General features: G+C 40.2%; 1 pseudogene; it reads right to left on the bottom strand.

The window, feature by feature from the left end:
* LOC127579617 (merlin-like) overlaps positions 1-20,133 on the bottom strand; it is a 97,523-nt pseudogene that overhangs the window by 66,636 nt on the left and 10,754 nt on the right.

The following is a 20,133-nucleotide window of genomic DNA, read 5'->3' as shown; positions in this document are numbered from 1 at the left end:
TAACACGAGAACTTTTAGCATCACATATGACAGGCTCTAGTTGCCATACTTTCCACTTTGAAATTGGTCTAATACAACCTATATTACAAAAAAAAATCAAATTTTAACATTCAGTCCACCATGCCAGTACCTCCACATGGAAGTTATTTTGTCAAACCTTATTTCCCTTCCAAGTTCTTTAACATTTTTTTTACCCAGTGTTTATCTAATTTGCTTTTAGGTATTTTGATTGACCGGCTTCAAAATCCAGTTGTGGTTTTGTCCTATATTCTAAAAGTCCTACATGAAAAATAAACTTAAGTTTTTTTTTTTAAAGTGTTTCTAGTACTAAACATAAATTGATGTAACATTGATCTACAAAGATAATTTACTACTATTAACTCTTGAAATATTTGAAATTATTTTAGTAGATCTTTAATCTTTATTATTAGAGTAAAAAAACCTTATAATCCCTCTTTCCAGGTATATTACTACAAATGTTTAGCACCTTTACATCAAACAGTACAGCACAGGAACAGGCCATTCAGCCCACAACATCTGCACTGACCACGATGCCAAATTAAACTAATCCCATCCACCTGCACATGGTCTATATCCTTCGATTCCTGAACTACTCATATGCCTGTCTAAATCCCTCTTAAAATGTTGCTTCTATGTATCTGCTTCTACCATCTCTCCTTATTATGGGTTTTCTGCAAGGGGAGTAGGTTCAAAAAAATTGCCTTAATGTCTGGTACTGCTCTACATAATGACAGCATTGATATACTCTTCTACTCAATCCATCACTGTTTAATCCTCAAAAATGCAATCTTATATGCTTAACTGTGTTCTTCAACCAGTAATCTAGAGTTATCTGCTTCTCTAACTTGGATCCTATACTCTGTTGAGAAAGATATGGTTTGGATTATATTTCCATTAGCTATTCTTTTCCCGAACAATTTCTGATTAATAAAGCAGCTGAAGTGCAATTAACAAGTCTCCAGTGCTCAAGCTTCTGTGTGCTTCAGTTAATACACACAGCACTTCTGATGTGTTCTTTCTCCAAGTCTCAACCAAAGTCAATTTTAAAACATATTCCACAAGTTAGAAGGGTAAATAAAGTCAGATAATGCTCCATTGAAATATATCTTACTTCAAACAACTATAAAAATAAAACAAACAATAGCTCCATAAAGTATTTCTTAAAATGCATTAGTGAGAAAGCAGAGACTAAAATTAGGTCACGGTAGTTAGAGATACTGAGACTTCAAAAGGGTAAAAAAAATGCTCATTAATATTAAATCAATAAGTTATGAAAAGCAGCTTTGCAAGATTTGATTTGAAGACATCAAGTATAAACAGCACAATTATAGATTATTCATCAGGTGTTAGTTATGGGCAAAAATCTTGGCAACTGTGCATTCAAATAAAATTCAGAAAGCATTCAGAAATTAGTGGGATAAGCAAACGCAGCCAGCACAGGTCGTGCGATTGGCAGGGAAGCAGTAGAAGTAGCTAACTAACAGTTCTCCTACAAACAAAATACTTAAAACATGGTTCAATACACAGTTCTGTTAGAGAGACAAGTGTTAGACTGCATGACCATACCCACAATCAAGGCATTGGCACCAGTTAAACAATGTCATTCTCTGAGGGACGGATTACAAGGACACCCTCATTACCTGAGGCATGACAAGAACCAAAAACTCTGTCATGATGCAGAGCTTCAACCTGAAATGTCAATGATTCCTTTCCTCTGACAGGCGCTGCTCAACCCCAAGTTCCTCCAGCAGATTATTTGTTGCTCAAGAACCAACTGCTGGAGTGACCAATTCTCTCATCTCTGTCAATGTTGCTGCCAAATGGCGGGGACAAAGAAAATTCTGCAGCAGTCTATGTGCACAGGCAGAAGCTGAGGTCCAAAGTATCACTGATTCCTTCACACAAGACTGGTCACAGGCTAAATATCCAGAATATTGTTCACCAAGAACATAACATCAACACCTAGCAATCAAGAGCCATGATGAGATATGCACACTACAGGAGCCAGCTCTCACTGAGGGCATGATTTGATGATGCAATGTGTCACCGTCTCCACTGTGCCAGCCTTCAATTGCCCGAGGAAGAATGAAGATCAACATCTCAAACCGAACACCAAGTTCATGGTCTACCAACCAACTGAGTCCCCACCATCCTGTACGCTTCAGAAACATGGATAGTTTACATTTCAAACCACTGGAGAAGTATTAAACTGCCTTTGCAAAATCCTCCATTCCCAGGCCAGTATTCCCAGTTAATTCAGGAGAAAATAAGGGAGAATGGATGACCAATTAGATGGACTACGAAGTGAATCTTTTGATGAGTTTGGATGGGGCATGAGGGGGTGATAGGACAGAAATTAAAGAAAGATGAGTATTCCAGTACAGAACAGTGATAGATATAGTGAACAGTTGTTTTGAAGATGAGAGTGGAAGAAATAGGTGAAGAGGGGTACAAGAAAATAGCTTATGTTAAAGAAGGCAGAAAGCAATTATTGCTTTCTAGCAATAATTATTGCAATTATAGCAAGACCCTACAGTAATGAACTGTTCTGGCAGAGGAGAATGGGGGCTAATAATGCTTTGCATACCAGATTTGGGACTGAATGGCTATAAAATAATTGTTTCACTAATATTCATCCAAATATACTTCACTTGCACTTGAGAGTAAGATGAGGGCATGTAGGGGAATGGTGTGCGAGAGAGCGAAAGACCATTAATATATAGCATTAACTACAATCCTGACTTGGTCTCTCATATCCAAGACACACAATACTCCCTTAGTCATTCTGAGTTAATTTCAGGAAAGGCACCATGTGACTCATATTCACATATTGCTTTGATTTATGGTTGTCAAAATACTGAGAATGATGGTAGTGAATTCCACTTATGTTCAGCTACACTGTTACAAAAATAAACAGTCAACATTACTGGTCCACCTGGGAGAAATTTTTTACCTAATGTAGGAAATACCATTGTTTGATTATCTCTTCTTCTGACAACGTAGAGAATGTATTGCCCAAATAGACTTGTCTGCCATTTTCTGGTGACAAACTTAATGAACGTTAGCTCTCAGGGATGGATGGATGGATCAGGGGTGAGAGCTGATTAAAACAAATTCTAACCTGTATTCAAAATGCCGAATTTTCAGTTTAATGGAAGCTGGACAGGGGCAGGCAGAACGATCATTCATTGGAAGAAAGCAATTTCTAGTCCAGAGAGAATGTATTGCACATCACCTTTTATCTCCCTGATCTCCTCCATGAATTAAAAATAAATTATGACATGGAAGCAAGTATTATGGAGGATATTATGTGAAAAATCAAAAAAGCTACAGATGCTGGACATCAGGGGGTTGGGACAAGATTCAATGGAAAAACGTTGAAGGAAGATGAACTGGATGGTGGGGCAAATTTTGGACAGTGGGTGTCACAGGCAAAGGTTGGCTATCATCAAATGAGATGGGAGGGGGTAGAGGTATGGAGAATAAAAAACAAACAGAAAATGCTGTAAATACTCAGCAGGTCAGGCCACATCTGTGGGAAGAGAAGTAGAGTCAATGTTTAAGTTTGGAGAGCTTTTATTTTAGATAATCAATTTTGTTTTTAATTAATGGAGAAAATCAGGGAGGTAAAGGGTGATAAGAAATTCATTCTTCATGGACCAGGAAGAGCAAAAGCATTTCCTCCAGTAAGCCTACCTGCACATGATTGAAACCTCACAATTGCCTGACTCCTATCACCCACAACATCCAATTCACTTCCCAGCAAGTCCAACATCCCAATCACCAATGAAACCCAATGTATCCCCCCCCCCAATGTTGATTCTCCAAACCTCTTTCCCCCCCCCCACCAACCACTACATTTGATGATATCCAACCCTTTCCTCAAGACTCCCAATGCCCACAACTTGCCTCACCATCCAGTTCATCTTCCATAAACACTTAACAATGAACTCTGTCCCAACCCCCTGATGCCCAGCAACTACCTCTGACCCCACTCCTCCAACTCCACCACCACCACTAACCTAATGACAGGTACAAAATTTATTAAGGTTTTTTTTTTAAATTTTGGGTTTAACTTCAAGATATTCAGGAAACCCACACTTGTGGATTCTCATCCAAAAACATTTTTTCACTACTCCTAAACCCTTCCCATTCTGACTCCCTTTCCAGCCCAAAGTTAGTTATAAGTATTTGGTGTCAGTCTTTATTTCTAAAAGACCACCAAGCAAGGAGATGACCCATGTTTTTCAACACCTTGATACATGTTGCAATCAATAAATATATTTTTTCAAATATTGTGTCATTAATCCCTGCCAAAGTACAAGCATTGATCACAGAAAAGGTAACAGAATCCAGAACTGTGCAAAAAGGTGGCACTTAGCTGTAACAACATCAAAGTAAAAGCTCTCTTAACAGAAGAAAGAATCCAGCTATCTATAGCAAGGCTCAATCTCGAGTGGGAACAAAAAGATGTCAGAAGAATTCAGGTTTAGTCCCTTGACATCATAACATCCTGAGAGTTGTATATTTATATAATTCTTCCTGTTATCCACCTAGACATTATAGCATTCAAAGAAAAAGAATGAAAACGATATTCAAAATGCACTACCATATGAAATCTGTAGAAGTACATCCAGCTGCAACTCCTTACTGACCGCAATAAGGAACTGGAGCTGGATGACCTTCAGATCATTTGGGAGGGGTTGATAAACCAGAGTTACAGGGGAGCAGTCACACCTACGTTGCAGGAGGTGGGTAGCTGGGTGACCATCAGGAGAGAGAAAAAAGGAATAGGCAGTCAGTGCAGGGTACCCCTGTGGCCATTCCCATTCCCCTCAATATTATTTTAGATATGCTGGGGGGGGGGGGGGGGGGGGGCGCGGGAGAGAATGACCTACCAGGGGAAAGCCACAGCAGTCAGGTCTCAGGCACGGAGAGTGGCTCAGAAGGGAAGGGAGGAAGAAGAGCAAGCAGTAGTGATAGGGGATTCATTGGTTAGGGGAGCAGACAGGAGGTTCTGTGGATGAGAACGAGACTCTGGAATGGCATGTGGCCTCCCAGGTGCCAGGGTCAGAGATGTCTCGGATTGAGTCCATAGCATTCTTAAGGGGGAGGGCGAGCAGCCAGAGGTCATGGTACACATTGGTACCGATGACATAGGCAGGAAAATTGACAAGGTCCTGCAAAGTGAATTCAGGGAGTTAGGTGCTAAGTTAAAAGACAGGACCTCCAGGGTGGTGATCTCAGGATTGGTACCTATGCCATGTGCTAGTGAGGCAACAAATAACACAGTTTAACATGTGGCTAAGCAGATGGTGCAGGGCTTCAGATTTTTAGATCATTGGGCTTTCTTCTAGGGCAGGTGGGATTTGTACATACAGGACAATTTGCACCTGAACTGAAGGGGGACCAATATCCTTACAGGAAAGTTTGCTAGTGGTGCTCTGCTTGGGGGAGGGGAGGGGGGGTGGTGGTTTAAACTAGAGTTGTGGGGGGGGGGGGGCAGGGTCAGAGTGGCAGTACAGCAAGTGGAGTGGCTGTGGGGAAAGTAGATGTTAAGCCTACAAGCAAAGACAGGAATTGAATGGTTGATGAGCACGTGGGACTAATGTTGTGAGATGTGTCTATTTCAATGCAGGGAGTATTGTAGGTAAAGTAGATGAACTTAGAGCATGGATTGGCATGTGGAATGATGTTGTAGTAGCCATTAGTGAGACTCTGTTGCAGGAGGGGCAGGACTGGCAGCTCAATCTTCCGGGGTTCCCTTGTTTTAGACATGATAGAGAGGGAGGTATTAAAGGGGGAGGGGTGGCATTACTCATCAGGGAAAATGTCACGGCAGTGCTCAGAGAGGACACACTGGAGGACTCTTACTGAGGCAATTTGGGTGGAACTGAGGAAAAAGAAAAGGATGACCACGTTAATGGGACTGTATTATAGACCTCCCAATGGTCAGCGAGATTTAGAGGAGCAAATTTGTAGAGAGATAACAGACAGTTGCAGGAAACACAAAGTTGTGATAGTAGGTGACTTTAACTTTCCACATGTTGACTGGGACCCCCATACTGTAAAAGGATTGGATGGGACTGGGTTTGTCAAATGTGTTCAGGAAAGTTTCCTTAATTGATATATAAAGTTCCAATTAGAGAGAATGCAATACTGGATCTCCTCTTAGGCAATGAGACAGGGCAGGTGACAGAAGTGAGTGCAGGGTAACACTTTGAACCTAGTGATCATAATTCCATTAGTTTCAAGATAATTATGGAAAAGGATAGGACTGGTCCTAGGGTTAAAATTCTAAACAGAGGAAGGCCAATTTTGATGGTATCAGAAGGAATTTGGCAGGCATAGATTGGGATAGGTTATTTTCCAGCAAAGAGATGCTTGGTAAGTGGGAGGCCTTCAAGAGTGAAATACTGAGAATACAGAATCTGTATGTTCCTGTTAGGATAAAAGACAAGGCTAACAGGTTTAGGGAACCTTGGTTATTGAGGGATATTGAGGCCCTGGTAAAGAAAAAGAAGGTGGTGCATATCAGATGTGGGCAGTTAGGATCAAATGGGGTGCTTGAGGAATACAAGAAATGCAAGAGAAGACTTAGAGAGAAATCAGAAGGGCTAAAAGGGAACATGAGGTTGCTCTGGCAGACAAGGTGAAAGAGAATCCCAAGGGTTTTTATAGCTGTATTAAGAGCAAAAGGATAGCAAGAGACAAAATTGGTCCTCTTGAAGATCAGTGTGGTCAGCTATGCATGGAGCCAAAAGAGATGGGGGAGATTTTAAATGGATTTTTTGCATGTGTGTTTGCTCAGGAGACAGACGCAGAGTCCATAGAACTGAGGAAAAAGAGTAGTAAGGTCATGGAACATTATCCAGATTATGGAAGAGGAGATGTTTGCCGTCTTGAGGCAAATTAGGGTGGATAGATCCTCAGGGCCTGACAAAGTGTTCCCTCGGACCTTGTTGAAGGCTAGTGCAGAAGTTGCAGGAGTCCTGGCAGAGATACTTAAAAGGTCCTTAGCCACAGGTAAGGTGCCAGAGGACTGGAGGATAGCTAATGTTGTTCCGTTGTTTGAGAAAGGCTCTAAAAATAAGCCAGGAAATTATAGGCTGGTGAGCTTGACATCAGTCGTGGGTAAATTATTGGAAGGTATTCTGATGGACAGGATACAAGTATTTGGATAGACAGGGTCTGATTAGGTATAGTCAACATGGCTTTGTTCATGGCAGGTCATGTCTAACCAATCTAATAGAGTTTTTCCAAGGAGGTTACCAGGAAGATTGATGAAGGGAAGGCAGTGGACGTTGTCTACATGGTCTTTAGCAAGGCCTTTGACAAAGTCCTGCATGGGAGGCTGCCCCAGAAGGTTAAGCCACTTAGCATTCAGGATGAAGTAGTCAATTGGATTCAACATTGGCTTAGGAGAAGCCAAAGAGTGGTAGTAGATGGTTATCTCTCTGATTGGAGACCTCTGACTAGTGGTGTGCCACAGGGATCGGTGCTAGGTCTGTTGTTGTTTATCTATATTAATGATTTAGATGATAATGTGGTAAACCGGATCAGCAAATTTGTGGATGGGGGCATAGTGGACAGCAAGGTAGGCCAAAGCTTGCAAAGTAATCTGGGCCACCTGGGAAAATGGGCTGAAAAATGGCAGATGGAACTTAATGCAGACAAGTGAGGTTATGCACTTTGGGAGGACAAACCAGGGTAAGACTTACACAGTGAATGGTAGGGCACTGAGGTGTGCAGTAGAACAAAGGGACCTGGGAATACAGACCCACAATTCCTTGACAGTGGCATCGTAGGTTGACAGGGTTGCAAAGGGAGCTATTGGCACATTGGCCTTCATAAATCAGGGCATTGAGTACAGGAGATGGGATGTTACGTTGAAGTTGTACAAGACGTTTGAGGTGCCAAATTTACAGTATTGTGTGCAGTTCTGCTCATCTACCTACAGGAAAGATATCAATAAGCTTGAAAGAGTACAGAGAAAATTTACATAGATGTTGCTGGGACTTGAGGACATGAGTTACAGGAAAAGGTTGAATAGGTTAGGACTTTATACCCTGGAGCACAGGAGAATGAGACGAGATCTTACAGAAGTATACAAAATTATGAGGGGCACAGATAGGTGAATTCTTGCAGGCTTTTTCCCCCCTCAGGTTGAGTAAGACTAGAACTAGAGGTCATAGGTTTAGGGTGAAAGCTGAAATATTTAAGGGGAATCTGAGGGGGAACTTCTTCACTCAGAGGGTGGTGCAAGTGTAGAATGAGCTGCCAGTGGAAGTGATGGATGCAAGTTCAATTGTAACATTTAAGAGAAGTTTGAATAGGTACATGAATGAGAGATATATGGAGGGCTATGGTCCAGGTGAAGGTAGATGGGACTAGGCAGAAAACTAGGCTGACATGGACTAGATGGGCCGAAGGGCCTGTTTCTGCACTGTAGTGCTCTATGACATTATAAGTAATGTTGCATAAATCTTAGTACCTGCAGGAAAAATAAATGCTGGGTGATCTCTTGTACCAGTTCTTCTGCTGCATTCTCAGTGTACAACCTGGCAAGAAAGTAGAAAATCATAGGCTCTTCATTGGAAACATCGTGTTCCATAACCTAATAGAGGTTAATCCTTGATTTTTTTTAACCTGTACAATCATTTTTCAAAAACATTTCAATACATAAAAATACGACATTATGCAAAGTACCTTTTTTTTATCCATTTTCAACCATGCAACTGTGTCTTTTACTGCATAATGCAAGCCAAAAAAAACAGGATTCTCTCAACCCAATTGTTTGGCAAACCAATCAAAAAGATCTTTGCCCTTCCATTTTACCTAAAGTACATTCAAAAAAGGTTATTTTTTAAAATTCTGTACAAAATCTTGAAGAACCTTAAATGTAAATTTGATTTCTAAAGCAATATACAAAGACTTCAGGATTAACTTTAAAATGAAACCACTATTTTACATTGAATTTTGTCAAAGTTCAGGCCTATTAAGATTACACTTGCACATCAAGAGAGGTTTACAAAAATAATAAAAGTCCTGAAACAGGAGAAATATTGATCAATGAACAAATTTTAGGATACAGAGCAACCTAAGTGAAGCAATTTACTTGCCATGTAAAGCAAAACAAAATTATGCTGCCCACAATGTTTGGCTTCCTGACACTTCAAAGAAAACGATGTTTGAATCTACTGCAGACAGATGAAATGAGAGGTCCCTCTGTTGGCTGTAGCAAGTGACTGCAAAAGGTTTGGGCATTCTCAAGCAAGTTGCCAGGGGATAGGGATCACTGCACAAACTGGCAACAATTTTAAACTTTTCTTGCAGAGAGTGCCAAAATGGGAAACAGAAATCTAACACATTTCTGAGCTGTCAAAGAATTTGAGAACTCAGAATTATGATCTTCCACAGATTAACCAGTGTACAATCCCACACAGAAGTATTTACCCTTATTCTCTTCTGTATCCCACCCCACTTGTCAGAATTTGATGCAGAACACCAATACACCATTTATAATCAATGAAGACAGACAAATTATCTTTTCATTTCTTTGCCATTTCCTTATTCCTCAACATAATTTCACCTCTCAGTCTGAGGGACCCATATTAACTTTTGCTCATCTTTCCCTTTTTACAAATCTTCTGTCACCTGTCATACATCTTCTTAAAGGTTTGTTTTTATGTTTCTCAATAAGATTATTCTCATATTCTACTTTTATTTTTAATCAATATTTTGGTCCTCCTTGGCCAAATCCCGAAGTGTGTCCAGTCCTCAGGCGTACTGTTTGATCTGATAATGTTGACAAAACCAAAGGAAAAGGCTTCTTTTTTTGTTAGGAAAGGCACATAAAATCAACAGGCCATTTACTGTGAACCATGTGTTAATTTTTTTTTTAAAAACAGTAGCCATTGCTCTTTACAGTCATACGTTTTAATGTAACTTCCCAATCTACTCCAGCCGTCTGACACCCTATACCTTCATGGTTTGCTTTGATTAGATTTAAGACTCTGGTTTCAGATTGAACTAAAATCACTTTCAATCTACATACAAATCTTTGCCAAAAGATTTTAACTGCCAGATTATTAATCCTTTCTTATTCTACAGCATAAGTTCTGAAGTTGCCTGTTCCCTCATTGGTTCTCAACAGTCAAAAGGCAGATTAAAATACTCCGGAAATACCATAATACCCGTGTTACATGCATCTCCATTTTCTTGAATTATAGCATTCCTTTCATTATAATTACTACTTAGGGACAAACAGACAACTCTCAACAACGTTTCTGCTCTTTGTTCTTTTTTAGCTTTACACAAACCAACTCCATGTCTTGGTTTTCCAAGCCAAGAACCTTTCTCTCTACCTCCTTTATCCAATCCTTTATCATCAGGGCTACTCATCCTTTTCCATTTACCAGGGCTACTCATCCTTTTCCATTTACCAGTCTCTTCTAAAATTATCCAGGGATATTTAATTCCAAACAATGATCAACTTTCAGCCATGTATCAATAGTAGCTTTTAGAATGTGTATTTTTGTTTCTATCTGTGCCATTAATTTATCCAACTTGCTCCAAATATTTATTCAGATAAATAGCCCTCAATTTTGTCTTTTTTTTTATTGTGTTTCCCTGCTCTGACTAATTGGAATTGTCCTCAAGTTAGTATGCTCCATCCTTTCCTACCAGATTCTGATAATACAAGGTAGCAAAATGGGCAATGATTATTACTTTGTCCTTTTCTCTTTAATTTTCCCCTTGTCAAAAAAAGCTCTTCCACGACTATTTAGTTGAAAGAGTCATCTGCATTCATAGTTATTTGATTCACTAGAACACTAGTCCAAGTCAATTAAAGTGAAGCCTAACAGAACAGCTTCCTTTTTGTCAGGTACTGATATCAGTGCCTCACGAACAAAAACCTATTATTTCCATACCAGCATTTAAGTCATGTGTTGAACTCTCTGATTTTATTGGTCCTATGTAAACTTGCAGACATTATTACTCTTGTCATTTTATATTTTAACTTGGACCACAGCTGCCCACAGCTCCTCAGCCTCCTGTTACGTCCTATCAATGTTACTGGTTCCCCCAAAACAATGACAATTGTGTCTTTGCCCTCCCACCAAATTCCTCTCCAGCTAAACGAGATGTCCTTTATCCTGGCAAGGGACAAACAACAGCCTTTGTGAGACATGCAGCTCCAGAGAACAGCAGTTATTTCCCAACACTATTGCCCCATTACTATTACATCCCTTGTCACTCCCCCCTTGAATGGTTTCATGTGCCACTGTGCATGGTCGGTCCTGCAGTCTCAGCTCATCCACAAAGGTTGCAAGAACCTTGTATCTGCTGAACAAGTGCAAGGTCCAGGTCTTCTATAACCTACCTTCAGGATCTCCATGTTTGCCTCACTTGCAGACCAATTCTGCAGTAACTAATCTAAAATGTGCGACTTTCTCATGGAACAGTGCCCAGGTAACCCTCCTCCTCCCTGGTGCATCACAAATTCCAGCTCATCAACTTTCAGCCAGAGCTCCTCAAACTCCAGACATTAACACAGATGTGGTTACCATCAACAGCTACAACAGGTCTGATAAATGGTCAAAGTCATTTTTTTTCTCCACAAACATGCTGCCCAACATGTTGCATACTATCTGCATTCTCTTTTTATTTCAAGCCTCCATTAGCTGCAGTGTTCTGCATCCCACACTCCCAGGGTGGTTTCATTTCTCTCTCCCCTGGTGTGTTCATTCATCTCCTATTACATCTCCCAAAAGAGATCATCTATGATCAACAGGTCTTCACCACACTCTCTTGCAGGACCAACAACACCTGTGACATTCAGTCTTTTGGAACATAAAATATCACAGCACAGTACAGGCCCTTCGACCCACGATGTCGTGCCAACACTTTATCTTGCTCTAAAATCTATCTGACCCTTCCCTCCCACATAGCCCTGCATTTTTCTATCATTCATGTGCCTATCTAAGAGTCTCTTAAATGTCCCTAATGTATCTGCCCCCACCACCTCTGCTGGCAGTGCATTCCATGCACCCACCACTCTCTGTGCAAAAAAACTTACCTCTGACATCCCAATACCTTCCTCCAATCACCTTAAAAATTATGCCCCCTCATATTCTTCTTCATCCTGGGAAAAAGTCTCTGACTGCCCACTCGATCTATGCTTCTTATCATCTTGTACACCTCTATCAAGTCACCTCTCATTCTCCTTTGGTCCAAAGAGAAAAGCCCTTGCTCGCTAAACCCATCCTCATAAGACATGCTCTCCAATCCAGGCAGCATCCTGGTAAACCTCCTCTGCACCCTCTCTAAAGCTTCCTATAATGAGGTGAACAGAACTGAACACAATACTCCAAGTGTGGAGTAACCAGAGATTTATAGAGCTGCAACATTAGCTCACAGCTCTTGAACTCAATACCCCAGCAAATGAAGGCCAACACATCATACGCCTTCTTAACAACCCTATCAACCTGCATGGTAACCTTGAGGGATCCATGGACGTGGATCCAAAATCCCTCTGTACTTCCACACTGCTGAGAGTCCTGCCATTAACCTTGTATTCTGCCTTCAAATTCGATCTCCCGAAGTGCATCACTTCACACTTATCTGGGTTGAATTCCACCTGCCACTTTTCAGCCCAGCTCTGCATCCGGTGTCCTGTTGTAACCTACAGCAACCTTCTGCATTATCCACATCACCACCAACCTTCGTATCACCTGCAAACTTACTAACTCATTCTTCCACATCCTCATCCAAGTCATTTATGAAAATCACACAGAGCAGGGGTCCCAGAACAGATCCCTGCAGAACACCACTGGTCACCAAACTCCATGCAGAATACGCTCCATCTACAACCATCCTCTGTCTTCTATGGGTGAACCAATTATGAATCCACACAGCCATGTTTCCCTGGATCCCATGCCTCCTGACTTTCTGAATGAGCCTTCCATGAGGAACCTTATCAAATGCCTTACTAAAATCCACGTACACCACATCCACTGCTCGACCTTCAATGTACTTTACCATATCCTCAAAAGAATTCAATCAGGCTCGTGAGGCACAACCTGCCCCTCACAAAACCATGTTGACTGTCCCTAATCAGCCTGCGCTTCTCCAAATGCCCATAAATCCTGTCTTTAAGGATCTTCTCCAGTAAGTTGCCCACTACTGAAGTAAGACTCACTAGTCTGTAATTCCCAGGGTTAACCCTACTCCCTTTCTTGAACAAAGGAACAACATCTGCCATCCTCCAATCATCTGGCACTACTCCTGTGGCCAGTGAGGATGCAAAGATCATTGCCAAAGGCACAGCAATCTCTTCCCTTGCTGTCCATAATAGCCTTGGATATATCCCATCTGGCCCCAGTGACTTATCTATCCTAATGTTTTTCCAAAAGTTCCAGCACATCCTCTTTCCTCACATCGACATGCCATAGTGTATCAGCCTGTTGTACGCCATCCTCACAGATGTCAAAAGTCTCTCTCTCTTTCTGGTGAATACTGAAGCAAAGTATGCATTAAGCAGACTACCTCTTCCGACTCCAGGCACACGTTTCATCTTTTATCCCTGATCGGTCCTACCCTCACTCTAGTCATCCTATTGTTCTTCACATGTGTGTCGAACACCTTGGGGTTTTCTTTAATCCTACTCACCAAGGCCTTCTACTGCCCCCTTCTAGCTCTAAGTCCATTCTTAAGCTCCCTCCTGGCTACCTTCTAACTCTCTAGAGCCCTGTCTGATCCTTGCTTTCTAAACATTTGGTAAGCTTCTTTCTTCCTCTTGACAAGATATTCTCTTGTCAACCATGGTTCTTTCACTTTACCATCCTTACCCTGCCTCATTGGGACAAATCTATCCAGAACCCCATGCAAGTACTCCCTAAACAACCTCCACATTTCCATTGTGCACTTCCCCAAGAACACCTGTTCCCAATTTATGCTCCTAAATTCCTGCCTAACAGCATCATAATTCCCCTCCCCCAATTAAATACTTTCACATATCATCTGCTCCTATCCCTCTCCAAGGCTATGGTAAAGGTCAAGGAGTTATGGTCACTGTCTCCAAAATGCTCTCCAGTCAAGAGATCTGAAACCTGATCAGGTTCATTGCCTAGTACCAGGTCTAATATGGCCTCTCCTCTAGTCAACCTGTCCACATACTGTGTCAGGAATCCTTCCTGGACACTCCTAACAAACACTGCCCCATCTATCCCTTCTATACTAAGGAGGTGCCAATCAATATTAGGGAAGTTGAAATCACCCATGACAACAACCCTGTTACTTTTGCACCTTTCCAAAATCTGCCTCCCGCTCTGCTCCTCAGCGTCTCTGCTGCTATGGGGGGGGGGGGGGGGGTGATCTGTAGAATACTCCCAATAGAGTGATTGCTCCCTTCCTATTTTTGACTTCCACCTACACAGACTCAGTAGACAATCCCTCCAGGATGTCCTCCCTTTCTACTGCTGTGGTACTGTCCCTGATCAGCAAAACCACACCCCTACCTCTTCTACATCAATCCCTGTCCCTTTTGAAACATCTCAACCCCAGAATACCCAGCTGCCATTCCTGCCCTTGTGACAGCCAAGTTGGGCAGACCTGAGTATTTCCATTTTTTTCTGCTTGTGTCTTGCCCTTAAAGCATTTCTGCAGAAATTTCAGACTGACATTGAAAAGTTCAAGAAATGAAGAAACTTTTCTGGCAGCAATGCTGTATGAGGGATCTCCCACTTCAAAAGACTTCCCCTCCCTCAAGAGGAAAGGAAAAAGAATAACAACATGACTAAATCATCCTTTGACCAACATGTGTGATGTCTGCCTTGAGCAGTGACAATTCGACTCATAAGACACTCTAGTGCCCAGAAGTTACCTTGATTCTAGACAAGGATAACAGAACAGAACATCCTCATTTTCCAAGGGTTTTGCCTCAGTATTCCTCAGTATAAGGGCCAACTATCAGAACACATTTAAAAGAATTCCCAGTCCATCTTTTTAAGGTCACAAAATATCCTACAAAGTACAGTTGGAGAATTTTACCAACTTTCTGGCTAAGGTTCCTTAGTTGGAGAAAAATTACAAAATTAATAAACAAGATAAATGAAATAAAAGAACAATAATACCAGAATTCTGATTCATCGTGGCAACTGATTCAAAATTTCCAATTGGAGCTTTGAATTGCTTAGTGCATAAATAAACTTTAAAGTAAATAATAGACTGTAAAAATTCTTTTGCAAATCCCATCTGACATTCAGGAAAAGAGGTAACTAGCCCAATGCAGCTAATATCTGGACTTTTGACAAAGTTCCCAAATAACAAGCGTCTTAAAACTGAATTCCACAGGATGAGGCTCTGACTGAGTGAATACGAAATAACTGGCAAAAAGCAAGTGGTAGTGAATAGATGTTATCAGAATTGGCAGAAATAACAGTGGCTCCCAAGATTTATTGAATTCTGCACTTAGTTGCCTTTTAAAAGGCCATTCAAGCTCACAACTAGTCGATTTTAACAAAGCTCAAAAACACATTGGAGACAGATTACACCTCTCCCAATGTGCTCAGACCAAAGAGGAAAACCCATCCTGCAGAACTAATGAAGAACTGCACCCAAAGTAATCCAGTGCAGGTGGTCATCTTCATATTCCTGCCAGTTTTTCCCTCATGGAGGATAATCTTTGCTTTATATATTTTTCCATATTTCCATTTATATGCACTGTGCACGTGGCCATACTGCTGAGGTCACCTTGACATTTTAGACAATGTCATTTTTGTTTTGCAACTTTGAAATGCAGATAAATGAGAAATTCTAAGTGTAACTGGTGTACAGTGTTTCTTTTAGAGAAGTCTGTTATTCTCTTCATGCCCTCTCCAGCCTCTCTCCTTCACACCACTCATAATGCATGCTGATGCTGAGTGGTTGCCAGGAAAGTGCATCTTTAAGTTTTTCTCCTTTTGCTGTGAAGCAAAGTGACAAGCTGGAAATGCCCCTGAAAGAACTTATTCAGGTCACAATTTAATACATATTTTTAGGTGTGAAGCACATGAATGCTGTTGCATACTTGTTTACAGCCAATGTTACAATTTTTTGATGGCGTCTGATCAAGTGTGGATGCTGCAAACAAAGATAACTTGAAATCCAATTTCTAGGCAACCTCTAATAAAAGAGTAAATTGAGAGTAAGAGTAAGAAAATGTGTGTCTGAAACATGAACTCTTCAATTTAAATGCTCTGTGAAAAGTATGGATAAATTATGACCCGTCTCTTGGCAATAAAACAGACTATTCATAAAAAAACCCTTGTTAGTAAGGAATCCAATGCAAAATACTGCAAATGCTAGAAATTGTAATTAAAAGCATGTATGTTGGAGATGTTCAGCACGTCAGACAGAATCTGCAGACAGAGAAATAGCATTACAATTTCAGGTTGATGATCCTTCCTACAGATTTCAATCTTATCACTCACTCATCCCAATTACTCAGTCTTCTCAGTAATGTACATTTCTAAGTGTTAGATGCATACCAATCACATTAATTTCCAAGACAAGAGTCAAGGAGTAAGGCAGCAAAGTATTAACTGCAAGTCTCATTTCTGTTTAATACAAATTCAGATTTTCTATTTCTTTGATCTTTATGACTGGCTGTATATCTTTTTCTGATCTTGCTTTTCTACTCTCCCCAAATATATCCTTCCTTTACTCTCACTCCATTTCACCATCCTGTTCTTAGCTCAGTCTACCCAACAATAATAGCCTTCTTTCCATCTCTGTTCAAGTCGGCCCCAATTCCTCACCTGGTTACCTTCCCAGTATTCTATTATCTGCAGAAATGGCACAAAAATATTGCAAATACTGGATACACAAGATGAAACAAAAAGCTAGAAAAATGCACTGAATGTTTCTGAAGTTACACCAAAATACAAAAAAGTTATTTTTCATTTTTACAGATTATCCCAATCAACTCTGATTAAAGCATTCTTCATTTCTGTATTTCATAACCCATTTCTCATCTAAAATGTAACCCATTACTTAATCCTTTTAGACTGCTATTTTCTTTTCTTGTGGGTTTTTTTTTTAAAAAAGAAAGTGGACTCATAGGTCAAGAATGGAAGTGCTAAACAAGGCAGCTAATTGAGTGGGCAATGACTAACACAAATTACAGCAGAATCAGAAACAAATATCATCTTAAAATGGATCAGAAGACTGATTGAAGAAATCCCTTGAAATCACAAGCTAGATTTGGAGATGCAGAATTAACATGCAATAGATTCTCACCCTCAAGCTAGTCTTTGAAAAATAGAAACAATACTGAAAACATCTGTTCTTTTGCAGTTGAATTTTTATAAAGGGTTTTTTTAAATAACCAGCAAAACAAAAAACAGGCTCCATACACAAATGCTATTTCTCACATTACTCACAACACAGGACATTATTTGGCCAAGAGTCTGTGTTGGCTATCAGAAAAATATTAGCAATCACATTGCCCCACTTATTTCTGTGTAACCTATTCTTTTTCAAATGCACAAGAACTCTCATACCACCCACACTGATTGTAACTGACTAAATGCCAACTAGTAAATCTGAGACGTGGGGAACACCAGAGCAACTGGAGGAAACACACAGTCATAGGGAGAACATACAAACTCCACACAGACAGCACCAGAAGTCAGGATTGAACTCTATTGCTGGATTAGATCAACTGAAAAAATGAAATGGTGCAAAATGAAGTTATACTGTGATGTGTTAGAAACATAGAAAACCTACAGCACAATACAGGCCCTTCGGCCCACAAAGTTGTGCCAAACATGTTCCTACCTTAGAAATTACTAGGCTTACCCATAGCCCATTATTTTTCTAAGCTCCATGTACCTATCCAAAAGTCTCTTAAAGGACCCTGTTGTATCTGCCTCCACCACCGTTGCTGGTAGCCCATCCCACACACTCACCACTCCGAGTAAAAAAAAACTTACCCCTGACATCTCTGTACCTACTCCCCAGCACCTTAAACCTGTGTCCTCTTGTGGCAACCATTTCAGCCCTGGGAAAAAGCCTCTGACTATCCACATGATCAATGCCTCTTATCATCTTATACACCTCTATCAGGTCACTTCTCATCCTCTGTCACTCCAAGGAGAAAAGGCCAAGTTCACCCAACCTGTTCTCATAAGGCATGCTCCCCAATCCAGGCAACATCCTTGTTAATCTCCTCTGCACCCTTTCTCCCTTTCTATGGCTTCCACATCCTTTCTGTAGTGAGGTGACCAGAACTGAGCACAGTCTTCCAATTGGGGTCTGACCAGGGTCCTATATAGCTGCAACATTACCTCTCAGCTCCTAATTTCAGTTCCACGATTGATGAAGGACAATACACTGTATGCCTTCTTAACCACAGAGTCAACCTGTGCAGCTGCTTTGAGCATCCTATGGACTCGGACCCCAAGGTCCCTCTGATCCTCCACACTGCCAAGAGTCTTACCATTAATGCTATATTTTGCCATCATATTTGACCTACCAAAATGAACCACTTCACACTTATCTGGGTTGAAGACGTTATTTGCAGATATCTGATGTATGAAGAAGATACATAGTCTATATACATAGATACATAGGACAAGAAGCAATAGTCATCGTATTTGTATTGTAGCCTAATAAATCAGATTTCGAAGTCATTCTCAACTCTTATGATTGCTGACTTTACAAAACCTGGCTTATCCCAAAATTATCATGATGATTTTTAGCATTTACTTCACTCACAGCACAAGGATGTTGGCAAACCAATCTTTTCACTGTGACCCACAAACATCAAAGCCAATTTTACCTCCATCCAAAACTGTATGCCCAGAGATGCAAAAATCAACTTTAATGAAAAGAATCTACTTTGTTTTTAAAAATAAACAAAAAGAGCTGTTTGATCTGTGTAGTCAAAAAAAACTTGCTTTCAATTTCTGTGGATCAATTTTCATAAAATAGAAAGCTAATCATTTAACGTTACTTTTCTCCTCAACTTCAGTCTTGTCCATCCCAGAATGAGCCTCAAAACATTTTATTCAACAATTACGATCAAAATCATTTTCTTATATCAGACTCTTAGTTATTTACAATTAAAAGTAGACCTCATGACTGTGTATGATTGTAAAGATTCATTCTCCAAACAGTCCAAGACTACATTCTTTCCCATTGTCTCTCAGGACACTTCTTTCTCCTTGTAAAATTTCTGATGTTCTCACTAACCCCAAAAGGATGATCACAAATTCTTAAATTATTATTCTGTAGTCCTTTCATTAATGCTTTTTGAAGTTACTTAGGAAAAAAAAACATGGTTTGTGAAAGATGTATCATATTTGACCAATTCTTTGAGGAAGCAGCATGTGCTGTGGATAAAGGAGAACTCATGGATATGCCAGACTTGGATTTCCAGAAGGCATTTGACAAGGAATCAAAGGCTATCATAGAAAATAAACTGCAATTCCAACAATTTGATCAGTGCACTTCCCTGGTGATTATAATCTCTGAGTCACTTCCTCCCTTGCAACTCCAAGTTTACAGTTATTTGTAGGATGTCACTTGTATCCTCCCCTGGGAGGACTCGTGCATAATTTACCTACAGTTCCCCTAATTCCCCAGACTCACTTTCTATTGGGCCAATGCTTACTTTATTTCTGCCTTTACTAAATATCTCTAGAACTCTGACCATTTTTTTTTACATTTCTAGCTAGTTGTGTCTCATATTCAAATTACCTTATTTATTGAACTTCTAATTATTTTTTTTAATTTTTTTTTAAAAACTCTTCCAATCTCCTGATCTATCATCCATCTTTAAACAATTATGTGCTTTTTCTGTAAGTTTGATACTATCTTTAACTTTTTTTTTAAAAAAAGTTCCTCCCCTTGGGATTTTCTTTCTTGTTGAAATGTACAAGTTCTGCATATTCTGAAAGATTCCGTTAAATGTCTGCCACTGCACTCAACTGACTCATCCCTTAATCTAATTTGCCAATTCACTTTTGCTGGCTGTTTTTATGGCCATAATTGTCCTTAATTAATCTTCAAATACTATTCTTAGAGCTATTCTTCATTCCTCAAACTGAATGCAAAATTCAATCA

The sequence above is a fragment of the Pristis pectinata genome, chromosome 17 (assembly GCF_009764475.1).
Source record: "Pristis pectinata isolate sPriPec2 chromosome 17, sPriPec2.1.pri, whole genome shotgun sequence".
Classification (NCBI taxonomy): Eukaryota; Metazoa; Chordata; class Chondrichthyes; order Rhinopristiformes; family Pristidae; genus Pristis; species Pristis pectinata.
This window is presented reverse-complemented; position numbering and strand designations above follow the sequence as displayed.